At 45.5% G+C, this 13,663-nt stretch overlaps 1 protein-coding gene across 5 annotated transcripts in view; it reads left to right on the top strand.

Moving 5' to 3' along the window:
* Positions 1-13,663, top strand: part of LOC146871979 (ubiquitin carboxyl-terminal hydrolase 49-like) — a 507,658-nt gene that overhangs the window by 323,156 nt on the left and 170,839 nt on the right. For all 5 annotated transcript variants that reach the window (XM_085652728.1, XM_085652768.1, XM_085652756.1 and 2 more), the window contains exon 2: positions 9,105-9,265. The gene's annotated coding sequence lies outside the window, so the exon portion shown is untranslated. The remainder of the gene's footprint in view (positions 1-9,104; positions 9,266-13,663) is intronic.

Raw genomic sequence — 13,663 nt, 5'->3', positions numbered from 1 at the left:
ACACATTCAGAGAGGTGGTTGTGTACAAACAAACAGCCACAATACTGTACGTTTTGAACATGTAGTTAAATACCTGCTCATCGAGTACCTCACTGGCTGATCATTCTATGGCACTACCAAAGTTATATTTGGACACATTTGCTCAACTGTAAAACACTCCCTTCTATGGGTCATTTAACAACTCGGGGCTTTGGGGTTAGGTAACCTACTTTGGATGCTGTGTAAAAGAGTAAATACAAAAATTAATGCAATGAAACTAAGCAACCAGTACTGTTTAAAACACTGTGAAAACTGACACGCATTCTGGCATTTTGTTTAGTTAATGTCGATTTTCTCATAGATGCGAGTAAAGTACTCTTAATATCTTAATGAAATCTGCACACTTTTAACTAATAGCACCGGGCGACCTATGACAACTAGGCAATGAATACTTTTTCATGTACCCCCGAAGACCCCCTGCCCCCCGCCCCTTGGCAAACTTCATTGCCTCCCAGTGTTTGGGGGATAACCAAGACGCAGGAGAGTGAGTCAAATAGTGTAGAAAATGAAAGAGAAGCCAGGATTCGGATTCACATGCTCCGATCCCGATCGCGTTGGTTAGTCTGTAAGCACTACTTTTATTCATGAGTTTCGCATTAGTAAAGCACCACGGTGTGCATGTGTGGCGACACTTCACCCATGAGGTACGTGCCAAGCAATTGTTGACACAATCCACACTTTGCGTCTTTTTCAATATATTCATTACGAAGTGCAGGACCTTTCCAAGGGATTTTGCACACTACATACATTCACTCCAAAAATAAAACATGTTGGTAAAAAACATTGCCATTTACAATGTCAATAGCTCTAACTCACAAATACGAGACCTATTTGCATTGCAAATGCTTGTTATAACACTTTTCTTTGAGGGTACACTTCAAGTACACTAATACAGTCTGTTCAACAAAAGGCCCTACTTGCTTCTTCAATGTTGGTGTTGCCCAAGAGTTGGCTTAATTATGGTCTTTTCTTCTTATGACCATAAGGAGCAACTCACCCAAAGTTGTGCAACCATTACCAAATACTTCCCCTAACAATGACCTATTTGCTTGGCAGATGCATGCTTTAGAAATCAGCAAATTCGGGGGCGTGGATTGGACGCCGGAGAAGATGGCGGCATAACGCGTCGCTCCTCCCGTGGCAGTGAATCGAGGAGCAATTCTGGAGTTATAACCTAGCGTGTGCACACAAAGAACAATGTTTTCGGCAATCGGAGATCGAGGTCCATCTCTGGGACAAATTTGAGCCGCCAAGGAGGTCCTGGAAGCGAGTTCTGGGCAGGGAGCCCTGAGACCACGAGGGAGTGCGCAGCCGTTGGAATCGGCAGAGACCGGGCGAACGCTATTGAGGCTGTCACCGCTACGGAGCTGGAAGATTCGTGACCCGGGGAGGACGCTGCCGTAACAGAGAGTGAAGGGCAGGAGTGTGGATCTGGTCTGGTCAGTGGAACTATAGATTCGCCCTGTTCTGCAGTGAAATGCCGGTGAGTGGAGCAGGCAAGATGGCGATTGCAGAGAGCACCGAGAGTTCTTGAGCGCTCCGGCGCGTGTCGGAGAACGAAGAGGTCTTCGCTAGAAGGGGATCTGAAGTATGTGTATGTAACCTGTCCTGGAACACCCTAATATAGGCTGGGCGTCTCCGCCAACTATCGACGTTGGAAGTGGCAAAATGGCGGATGTACGGACCTCCGGGGCTCCGGGGCCCCTACATATTGAGTGGAACACGAGGCGATCGCAGTGAATGAGGGTGGAATGCTGCATGTTCAAGCGCTATGTACACATCGGCGACGGATGCATAATACGAGGAGCAGAGTCTGTGCCGGTCTTGGGATCATCACTACACTAGTTTGCAAATGGCGGCAGTGATGGCGGTTGTGCAGGCTCCTCCCGAATCATTCTCTCACTGATTTCGGCAATATAGCGGTCAATCCACACACAATCAACACGCGGAGTGCGCTTTTGGTGTATGTTACATGCTGATGAGTGCGAGTGAAGGCAGAGGGTGATGTACACTGTATCGCAGACAGCGCAAGTGTCGGGGTTTGCTCCATATGATCTGGGCGGGCTGCGTAGCTAGTGAGGCGGCCAACGTACTATTTTATACTGCGGATCTGAGAAACTAATGACGGCGATCTGTGGAGGGCTTGGAGAGGCTGCAGCAACATTTCCGAGGGACAGTGCACAGAATTTGAGCAGTGCTTGGTGCACAAGAGACTTGCGAGAATAACCGAATAGCTCGGTTTTGTCAAGAGATCAGGTCACTTACTACGAGTAGTGGAGCAAGAGGGTCTGTGCAGTTACACGTTGGGAGTCTGATGTTTGCTGTCATGGTGGTCACGAGTAAGGCAATGGTGTCTGTTATGCACTCCTAAATCTCTAATCACGTCATTGGCTGCGGCAGGAGTTCACTTGTGCTGGTGATGTATGGTACGTGCGCACCTTCTGCATATGGTGGAAGCTCCTGGTCACGAGCTGCTTAAGTCTATTGCAGGGCTATCAGTTCAGTTCTGTCATTCGATTCAATAGGCTTTTCACGGTGCTGTTTAAGATGGGGGATAAAGATACAAAGAACTTGAAAAGTCTCAAGGCTGAACCTCCTGCTCCAATATCGCCGATCAAAGGTAAAAAGGATGTGACCGATACGATAGACATAATATTGAATAGATTAGAGGAAGTAAAGGAGATCGCAAAGTCCACAAAGGAAGAAATTGTAGCTATTCGTAAAGACATCCGTGATACTAATGCCAGACTTACGGAGTCAGAGTCAAGAATCAGTCGTCTAGAGGACTCTGAGACCACAACTTGTAGCTCTCTTAAACGCCTACACATCTCCACAGAACAAATGTCAAGGAAGCTGTCGGAAATGGAAGATAGAAATCGCAGAGGGAACCTACGCATCTTTGGCATACCGGAGGGGTCAGAAGAGACTTACGAGTCCTGTGTTCAATTTCTGGAGGCTTGGTTCTCCCAAGCGACCAACCTTAGCTTCCATCATCCACTGGAATTTGATAGAGCTCATAGGGTTCCGGGCAGGATCTTGCCGGGCCAAAGGGGACCGCGGCCTATTGTATGTAAACCACTACGTTACCAGCATGTAGAACAAATACTGTCGTTTGTACGTAAAAATAACCATGTGCTCTGGAAATCTAGTAAAGTATTCATATCACAAGACTACAGTAAAGAAACTGTGGACACGAGGAAAGCCTTTCTTGCTTTGCGTCCACAATTAAAGTCGCTGGGTCACCAATTTGGTTTTGTAGGTCCGGCAAGGTTCCGTGTCTTTATCAAAGGTTCTCCGCAGATCTTCGCAGACCCATTAAAACTCAGGCAATATCTGGAGGGAAGCGATGAATCACGCATGGATACTTCATCAGCGGCCTCTACTTCCTCCGCTAAACAGGACTCTTTGTTTCCGTAGCAGATTATTTTGTCATTGTACCATTCGTAGTCATGCAGTGTTGGGTCCTGATGTACTGCTGTATTGTTGCAATGTTGGCCTCTGTTCAGGAAGGTAATGGAGTATAAGGGGCCGTAAGAATTTCCCTCTGTGTTCTTGGGTGGTTTGTGCCTTCTTTGAGTGTTGATACTAGTTATGATTCGTCACTAAATATTATGCAATCCTTGGTCTGTGTTGGTAGCCCTAGACCAGTCAACAGCAGTGAAGAAGTGGGGGCTTATTTATTGCATACATCTCGAGGCGAGCATACCAACCCTTTGATGTATTGGATTAAGGTTAGTGAGATGGGTAGTCACTGTGAAGAATCCCACTGGGAGGTGACCCAGCGGCAGCCTTGTCCATATAAGTTAGCTGTTACCTAGACAGGCACTGTTGCCTATCGGGCACAAGGGTTTGTGATGTCTTACGTGTTGGGCTAATTCCTGAATCGCTAACACGTATACGAGTTGAGGCCATGGGAGGGACACTATTTTTTCCGTGTCACCATGCCTACTAGTTTATCTCGGGGTGGAGGGGTGGGGGAGGGTGTTGGGGAGGGGGAGGTGGGAGGGTGGGAGAGGGAGGGAGGGTGGGGAGCATGTTTGATTTTTGTGGTAATTTTTCTTTGTCATGGTTTATGCCATGTTTCTATGCATACCAAGTCCAACATCACTCTATTGCCAAAGCCTGTGCAGATTGCACTGCCGCGACCCGGTTGGGGTCTATGTTAAGTTCCAATGCACACCAGGCCTAATACCATACTATTGTCAATGCCTAGGCCGATTGTACTTTTACCTTGTGGCTAGTGCTGTGAGAATTAAGGGGTTAAGGGAGAAAATAAAGGAGGTCCGAGTCAATGCAGTTCAGTGTAGTTTATTAATAATTTACCATGTTAGCTGTTGATTCGTTATGGCGTTATCCACAATTGACACTCCTATGGGTGTATCAAGAGTGAATAGCTTGAAAATACTCTCTCTTAATGTCAAGGGTCTCAATCAACCAGTTAAGCGTCAGAAGATCCTGGAGTATTTACGTAGACAGGTGATATTGTATTGTTGCAGGAATCTAAACTATGAGGCCTCACAATTTCATACACTCAGGAATAAATTCTTTGTTGAGGTCGTGGGGTCAGAGGCGATGGGGAACAAAAATGGGGTCCTGACTTTAATTGCCAAAAAAATCTAACGTAGAGTTGCTCACCCATGATTCTGACTCCAAAGGGCGGTGGGTTACGACCAAGCTGACTAAAGATGACCCTGAATTCTATGTGACGAATGTCTATGCCCCTAATACATGCGACCTAACCTTTTGGTCAGATCTGTCCAAGCAACTAGAGACCATTCCTGACTCAGCCATACACATTCTGGCAGGAGACTTTAATCTACCATTTGATCCAGTATTAGATAGGGATTCCAGATGCTCCTTTCGTAGCAATAGATCCCATAAGGCCTTCACTAATCTATGTACTCTATTTCATTTGGTGGATACATGGAGATTGCAGAACCCTGATGGGAGGGATTATACCTTTTATTCTCCGCCGCATGATTCATTCTCCAGGATTGATTATTTATTTATAACAAAGAATGGTATCCCTAGAATAGAAGGGACATCTATCGAACCAAAGGTTTTATCTGATCACTCATGTATTTCACTATCCATCTCTAACGTCAAACCCTCTACCCAGCAATCAATCTGGAGGTTTAATGAGGAGGTGCTTGGGAAAGAACAGCATAGGGTAGCGATCGAGACAGCGATTAGGGAGTACTTAGACCATAACAGTAGGGGAGATACCACTGATTTGATTCGCTGGGAGGTGCTAAAAAGTACGATAAGAGGGGTCGTTATTAAAATAAAATCTGCCATAAACAAGAACCATAATAAAGCTCTGGAGACTTTAGAAGGAGAAATTGTCGCGCTAGAGAAGAAACACTTGGCCGACAGGAAGGAAGAGACAATGAATAAGTTAGCAAATAAGAAATATGAGTATAACAAAATAGTAAGTGAAAGGGCGGGGACTTGGTTAACTAGGAGGAAGCAATTCAAACTTTGTGAATCCAACAAGGCAGGGAAGAGCCTAGCTGCATGCCTCAAATTTAAAATACAGAAAAATACGATTAACTCGATCAAAGATCAGGGGGGTACAACACACTCGGACCCGGCTAAGATAGCGGAGGTATTCAAACAATTTTATGAGCAACTTTATGCCAAGAATACAGAGGTAGACAACTCAAAAATTGAAGGCTATTTAGATAAGTGCAATCTTCCCTCCCTCTCCACCATGGATCGTGATGGCCTTAACGGCCCTATCACGCTTCAGGAAGTCGAGATGGTCATTAAGTCTTTAAAATGTGGTAAGGCACCCGGACCGGACGGGTTCACTGCTAGGTTCTACAAGAGCTTTTCCCCACTGTTGGCACAACCACTCTTGCACTTATTCCAAGAAATCAGTGCAATAGGGGAGGTGAAGGGTACGTTGTCAGAAGCCATTATTGTGGTGCTACCGAAGGAGGGGAAGGATCCAGCGCTACCAAAGAACTATAGGCCTATCTCGCTCATTAATCTCGATTGTAAGCTTCAAACAATGATTCTGGCTAACCGGCTCCAAAAGGTCCTACCCAAATTGATTCATGCATCACAGGCGGGTTTTTTAAAGAATAGACTGTCTAGTGATAATACTAGAATACTGGCGCATGTACTGGAACGAGCAAAGTTGTTGACTACCCCTACTGTGGCAATCACACTTGACGCCGAAAAGGCTTTCGATAGAGTCTATTGGAACTATCTGAATGCGGTCCTAAATAAGTTCAACCTCGGTCACCTCTTTACGAAGATGGTGATGTCTCTATACTCTTGTCCATCTGCGAGAGTTAGAGCGGGCGGCTCCTTCTCCTCAGCGTTCCAGCTACATCAAGGCACTAGACAGGGGTGCCCTCTCTCGCCTTCATTGTTTTTGTTGGCCATTGAGCCATTTCTTTATCACTTGAGAACTAACGAGGGTATTGCTGGAATTCCATTTGAAGATTGTATAATAAAATTGACAGCGTATGCGGATGATGTTCTAATAGTATCAGAGAGAGCGGCAGAGGCTATACCGGCCCTTATGTCTACCATTGACGATTTTTCCAAGGTGTCGGGATATAAGTTGAACAAAGATAAAACAGAGGTTAAGCTGCTGAATAACTTAGGCACTAGAGAGATTATGGGGGACTCTGGCCTGACGTGGCAACCAGGCTGCTTTAAGTATCTGGGATTGGAATTTGATACAGATCTAATTACAACTTTGGAGGTCAATGAAAGCTTGACTCTGAAAAAAATATCTAAATTGCTAGAGGGATGGTCCCCGAAATTCCTTTCATGGTGGGGAAGGGCGGAAACCTTGAAGATGATGGTGACCCCATTAGTAAATTATCTGGCGAGTATGCTGCCAATGACGTTCTCGGATGCCTTCTTGACAAAGGTGGACGGGCTGTTTGGTGGGTTCTTGTGGCAGGGGAAGAAACCCATGATATCTATGAAGAAGCTACAGCTATCAAAAGGTAAGGGCGGCCTGGGTCTCCCTAGCTTCAGGAATTATCAGACGGCCTTTCTATGTAAACAAGGGGCTCAGTGGCTGAATGAGGATGCAGATTATTCACCGTTGTGGATTGCGATTGAGAAATCTTTGATTGGTAATGCACCTCTCGCAGCATTACTCTCAATGGATCTATCCCATCTCCCCCACTCCAAATACATCCTGTTGAACACTAGAGCGCTTCTGAGATTAGATCAGGCTCAGACAGGTGAGCTGTTGTGGAGGAAGTCTACTATGGTATCTTTATGGTATAATCCATCGTTTAAGCTGGAAGGGAAGCTTCTGCAATGGAAGGTTTGGTCTGAGAAAGGCATTAATCTGGTGGGAGACTTATTTGAAGGAGGGCATCCATTGCCGTTCTCTTCGCTTCAAACCAACCACAATATGTCTCCAATGGACTTTTATGACTTTTTGAAACTTAAGGTTATTCTGTCTACTCGCTCCCTTAAATCGCATGACCCTTGGCTTAAGACCCATGTTCCACGAATGTTGAGGTCGGGTCATTTTGTTTCTAAAATTTATAAGTTGCTTCTCCCTGCCCCAAGGAAGGCGTTCAAGAAAAATGAATCCAAGTGGGAATCTGAGCCTAACTCTACAGGTTTGGTATTTGACTGGGATTTGATACATGCTGCCGCCCTAACGAATAAGATCTCCCCGATTCTAGCCCAAACCAAATATATGCTCATTAATAGGACTTATTGGACGCCAGAAAAACTCCATAAACTCCATCTGAGGGATAGCCCCTTATGTTGGAATTGTAACTCGGCGGTGGGAGACTTAGCCCATATGCTCTTTGGGTGCTCTGCGCTGGGACTATTCTGGGAGAAAGTGTTTGACTGCATAGATCATACTTTCAAGGTCAAGTCTAAACTAGAATTTGTCTATGTTCTATTGGGGATGCTAGACCAGGAGCTTCAAAATGACAATGATCGTCAATTGATGGACATTTTGCTTACTCTAGCCTGCAAGGTGGTACTATGTAAATGGAAAAGCTCCTCTGAGGTCTCCTTCAGGGTATGGCAAGAATGGCTCTCGTTTTTAAGAGGAGCTGACAATCCAGCTCTACACTCATCCCCGTGGCGCGCTTCCCACAGGCGGCTTTGCAAATCCCTGGGCAGGTCTTCGTTCTCATTTGACCCGCCCTGTATGGAAGTGGTGGAAGTAGTGGCAGATTTGTGGCTGAATCAGGGCTGATATACTAGAGAGCAAGGGGAGAGACGGAATTGGATAGGCAACACAAGTGAAATAAGGTATTGGCAGTTGTGGCGCTCAAACACTATAGCGCAATCGGAGTGTGGGGGTCTAAAGGTGGTTTCATGACATATCTTAGCTTAATTTTATTGGGTTTCCTTTAATTTCACTTCATTTTATTTTATTTCACTTCATTTTATTTCACTTCATTTGTTTTGAATTTGTCCATGTTATTCGGATGTGGCGATCAAAGTTACAGCCCTGACTTACGGATTTTATTATTATGTGTTTGAGGAATATGATCTCATATGGGTCTGTGTTGGGGGGTGACTCTCCTATAGATTTGTCGGCTCTCATGTACTATGGGTCTGTTGGTTGGGGATTGCATATGTCATTTATCGTCAGTTATTGCCACTTATTGTATGACTTGTCATTTTTTTCTCAATTTTGTTTATTAATAAAAAAGATTTGAAATAAAAAAAAAGAAATAAGCAAATTCAATAAATCTGGCTAATTTCCTGACTAAAACCTGAAATGGGTATGCAGCAGTGAAACAACAAAAATAGTTGCTTGATATATATTGCTTCTATGAGATAATGTAAGATGTAAATTAAAGTTCCTTGGGGACCGCAATGCAACCACTCCCATAAGAGGTGGAATGAAACACCAAACAGTCAGTAGCATAAGATTGGGAATCCATTCTAGTTTCTGCACAGTGAAATTCCCTTCCATCTATATTTTAAAAATGTGTTACAAATATGTCTAGCAGACAGCTGCACTTAACCCTCACTGTAGATCTCAAAACTAGATTTATTAGCTCTGCCAATCATTGTTGATTCTACTGACCGTTTGCTCTCCTTTCTTTCAGAGTTGGAGTTGGAAGTGAAGTGAAGCTGGTTTTCCACTCATGACAATGTAAATGCAAACTCCATCAATGAAGAAGTGGCAGTTTCTTTCCTTTCTTGATATGGGGCTATTTAAGGCTGCATTCTCTGAGATCCACGAAGCAGAATGTTTCATCAGGACTTCGTGAGTATGGCAATTACTTTATTACTTTAGGCTGTCTTTTGATAATGCCAGACGGTGGCTTAAAAGGGTACTCATTGGTTAGATTGTCTTAAATTTGACATCAGCGGCTGATTTCGAGTGGTGCCATGTGGCTTTCTTTTGAGATGATGCCCTGCGGCTGTCCTTAGGGGTGGTGCCCTGTAGCTGACTTTTGGTGTGTTGCCCTTTCATTCCTTTCATGTGGTGACCTATGTCTGTCTTTGTTTGGTACCCTGTGCCTGTCCTTTATTAGCATTTGCTGGCTAGTGTTTGAAGTTTGCTCGAGGTGCACTATTGTCCCTGCAGATCATTCAAAGTGTGTTGTGGTTTTACAGCATGAAGCACTGATTTTTGTTTACTCTGCCAACCTTAAATTGGCAAGTTGGTTCAGTGAAGTAAACTCCTGCTGAAAAACCTGTTGTGACATACAGGTCACAGCCTCTATTTCTAGCTGGACTAACTCATCCTTTTTATGCTACTGGAGTCAATACATTGAATAGCAATTGAGTATCCTTAAACTCTGTAACAGTGATATCTGTTGTTTGTAGCTCTTAGAAGCAGCTTAAGCTGAGGTATTAAGCACTATACAAATAAGTTATTTACCAGTGGCGAGATCCAGAATATTCTTTAAAAGCTCAAACACAATTTGATGCCAATAAGATCAATGGAATCCTCTGTCCTATTTCATTGTGGATGGAGAAAACAGTCGCTGTGCATTTAGCATTGAGAGCCAAATACATACTTCTGGACTAGGATTGTTTTACAAAATGAAGACTAGTTTAACTGTACTACAATATAAATGATGATTTGCACCCCTGTATACATATTCTATTTATCAGGTGCTCCAAACAACTGAGCGACAGACTCAGCTGGTTACAGTAACAGAGCTCACAAGGAGGCACATTATAAAGTAGTCCACTTCCTGATTTGAAAATCACAGTGTGTATTTCTTACCAATCAGTTTAAACACTTTGTATTACTTCAGAATTGAAAACCACTGGTGTGTGGCAGAGCAGAGTGCCATGTGAAAGCATCCTTTACCAGGTCACGGAACCAATCTTAATTTGGCATGCATTTACTCTGGGTGGAGCCTTGACCGGCTCAATATTTATCAGGGCACATTTCAAACTAACACCCAAGGACATCAGCTGTAGAGAAGTCTTTAACACATCCTCATATCGTGGAGGGGGAATCTGTTTTCTGGTAATACTGCAGCTTCTTAACACAGTTGATTGATTTCTATTTTCTCCTGCCCCTTTGCTCACCCTCTCTGGACAATGAGACATTTACTGACTGATCAGTGGAAGAAGTTATAATTTGTTCTTTTTAAAGTGTTTGAGACATAACAGCATTTTCCTCTGCTGTCTGGGTGTTTTTGTGCGGTAGGGCGGGAGCTCAAAGGTAAAGGCAGTCCTGTAGGCCTACTACTAGACCATGTCAGCTGTCACTGGGGAGGGAGGACTTGGAAGTTCATTGGAGCCTCTCCTGCAACCACAGAAGATGCTACAAGGTGGTTAACACTTAAAGTATATACAGTGTCCAGGACTGGTGAATCAGGGGTTCATAGCTGGTAGATAGCCAGTACTGGAAAGCATGCTTGCATTGGGTTGGGCAGCCAGCAGTGGAAAGACTGCCTGATGCCGGACTCCTTTTGAGAGGAGCTGCAGCAATAGCAGACTGGTGAGCTTTGATTCCTGCATGCAAGAGTGCCCTGAAATCCGAGACGTGCAGAGATCCTTCATCCATTTGAGGCTTAGTGGAAAAAAGTGTTCTGGATCTGGTGCTTTAATAAACACCAGTCTTGTTCATCCTGAGAAGCACAGACAGAGGAGAAAAATTGCCACATGGAGGAAGAGCTCATCTGTGGTTCTAGGAAACATCCCACATCTAGTACCTGACAAAAAGCAAGACATTAGGGATAATTTCATGATACTGTTTGGTATAATCCCATTTATGTCAATTAAAACCAAGATATATTTAAACTGCTTGGAAAAGAAAGCCTTCTCATTTTCAGGATGAACAATGCTAAACTCCAATATTACACCATGTCCTATCCCGTAGCAAAGCTATAATGCTTTCTTTCTTTATTTTAATGCAAGGCACTTGAAAGAAGGAACATGAGCTTTCTACATATGAAACATTAAGTTTGGAGGGCGTGGGATCCCGCCGTATTTTCAGCATATGCATGTTACGTTACTATGAGCAGAAGGACAGTTTCAGGATCTTTCTCTTATATTTCCCACTAGGTAGAATGAGGCCTTATCTTAAACAATGCTGTCTCCAATTTGATAATTTCGCTGACAATGAATAAATCACAAAGTGGATGACTCTGCTGGCTCTGCAAAAAATAAAACACAGCATCTTGCCAATGTAATCTAGGAAAAATAACAATGTCACAGTAGCATTTGTCGTTCAGTTTAGGATAGAGCTGGTACTTCCATGGATAGGCAAGAAAAAATCAAGCTGTTTCGTATGTCCTCACTCATTACTTAACCATGGTACTAATTGAGATGGAAAATTATATGTAGCAGTGACTTCAGATAATTGATGTCATTGTGGTTCGATAACAAAAGGTAATGGGTGTGTGCAGAGTTTTAATCTGAGGGACATACATTAGCATAATTAGAGGTCTTAGAAAAGGCAGTGTGTCCGGTCCCCACAATTCTTACCTTACTGTTGTGGAGAGATCCCACAGGGATGACAAGGACAACCCCCTCCTGGACCCTTTTCCTCCTGGAAGGACCGAATACACTAACCAGGCCAAAGAGGGAACTGGGGGAGGCTGCCAGGAAGCAGGTGAGAGTGATGTGTCGTGCTGGGTCACCTCCCGTGGTTTTTTGGGGTCTTGGGTCTGGCGCGGATCTCACCTAATGACGACAGAGAGGATAGGGGTAATCGCTGTGCCAGGGAAGAGGAAGAGACACATGCACTGGTACGCAGTCACTAGCACACTCGCTATCACTCTCTGCAATTGTTACCTGAAAGGTGGCGCTCCTGCGCAGGGAAGATGAGGCAAGGCGTCAAGCACTCCAGCGTTTGAAGCAAGAGAAGGCTTCAGTGTGACAGAAACATACACTCCTGCGCTGTTTCACAAGGTCAATATGGTTGCGGTGAGTCGCGGAATGGTCAGTGGTGAAGCGCTCCTGCGCTGTGAAGGAGGGGCAAGGTGAGTACGACTCCGTGCCATCGCACGAGTCGTGGGTGACCAAGGGTGGAAGCGCTCCTGCGCTTGTGAAGGAGGGGCAAGGTGAGTACAACTCCGTGCCGTCGCACGAGTCGTGAGTGACCAAGAGTGGAAGCGCTCCTGCGCTGAGGAAGAGGGGTAAGGTGAGCGCGACTACGTGCCGTCGCACGAGTCGCGGAAAAGGCCAAGGGTGAAAGCGTGCCTGCGCTGAGGGGCAAGGAGAGTACGACTCAGTGCCGTCGCACGAGTCGCGGAAAACCAGGGATGACAGCGCTCCTGCGCTGTGAGGGTAGGACAAAGGAGAGAGAGACTCTACACGAGTCCCGTTAGCAGCAGCTGTAGGCGCCCATGCGCGGTCCAGACGGAGGGTCTGGTTGCGGTTAGAGCCTTCGCTACGCTCCTGCGTATCCGGCGAAGCTCTGTGGAAGGAATCCGAAGCGCTGGTGTGGGCGTCTTTGGGATTCAAATACGCAATCCGCCGGAAGTGCTGGCCGGCCAATGACATCAGCTGAGTCGATCTCAGCCACTAGACCGCTACCCTGTTTGGAGCCTGTAGGGGGGAGGAGTCTCGTACTGGGGAAAGCCTCGCTTCCGTTCGTCGGAAGCGGGCGAGATCATGACAGCACCCACCCCTAAAATAGCCCAACCCGTGTTTCAAAGAGGGATAACAGGACGGGGTTTAAGGGGTTGCCGAGCATGGAAGGCACGAACTAAGGCAGGTGCGTTACGGACATGCGAAAGGGGCTCCCAGGAGCGTTCCTCAGGACCATACCCCTTCCAATCCACCAGGTAATAGTTTCCCCTTTGTTCTACGGGAGTCCAGGATGGCCCGCACCTCGTATTCCACGTGGTCGTCCACAGGAACCGGAGGAGGGGGCTCCGCTATCAAGTGGCGAATAAACCCATTCTGTAGGTACTGATTGAGATAGGCGCGAAGGTGCTCGTTTTCCTTCTCCGTGAGGGAGTAAACACGGCTGCAGGGAAGCGTGGACCCCGGTATTAAATCAATGCAGCAGTCGAAGTGACGATGTGGAGGTAGGGTGTTGGCGCCTTGTTCGTCAAATACGGGAGCCAGGTCTTGGTATTCCTTGGGTACTGTCTGGTGTGTAATTAGTCCCATTCCATCCCGTGGCAGAGTACAAGCCTGGACCTCCCTCGATATGGCTTTCTTCTCCGAGGGGTAGCAATAGCGAATA

The sequence above is a fragment of the Triturus cristatus genome, chromosome 1_1, assembly GCF_964204655.1.
Source record: "Triturus cristatus chromosome 1_1, aTriCri1.1, whole genome shotgun sequence".
Taxonomy (NCBI): domain Eukaryota; kingdom Metazoa; phylum Chordata; class Amphibia; order Caudata; family Salamandridae; genus Triturus; species Triturus cristatus.
The sequence above is the reverse complement of the archived record's forward strand: the minus strand, read 5'-3'. Positions and strand labels throughout refer to the sequence as shown.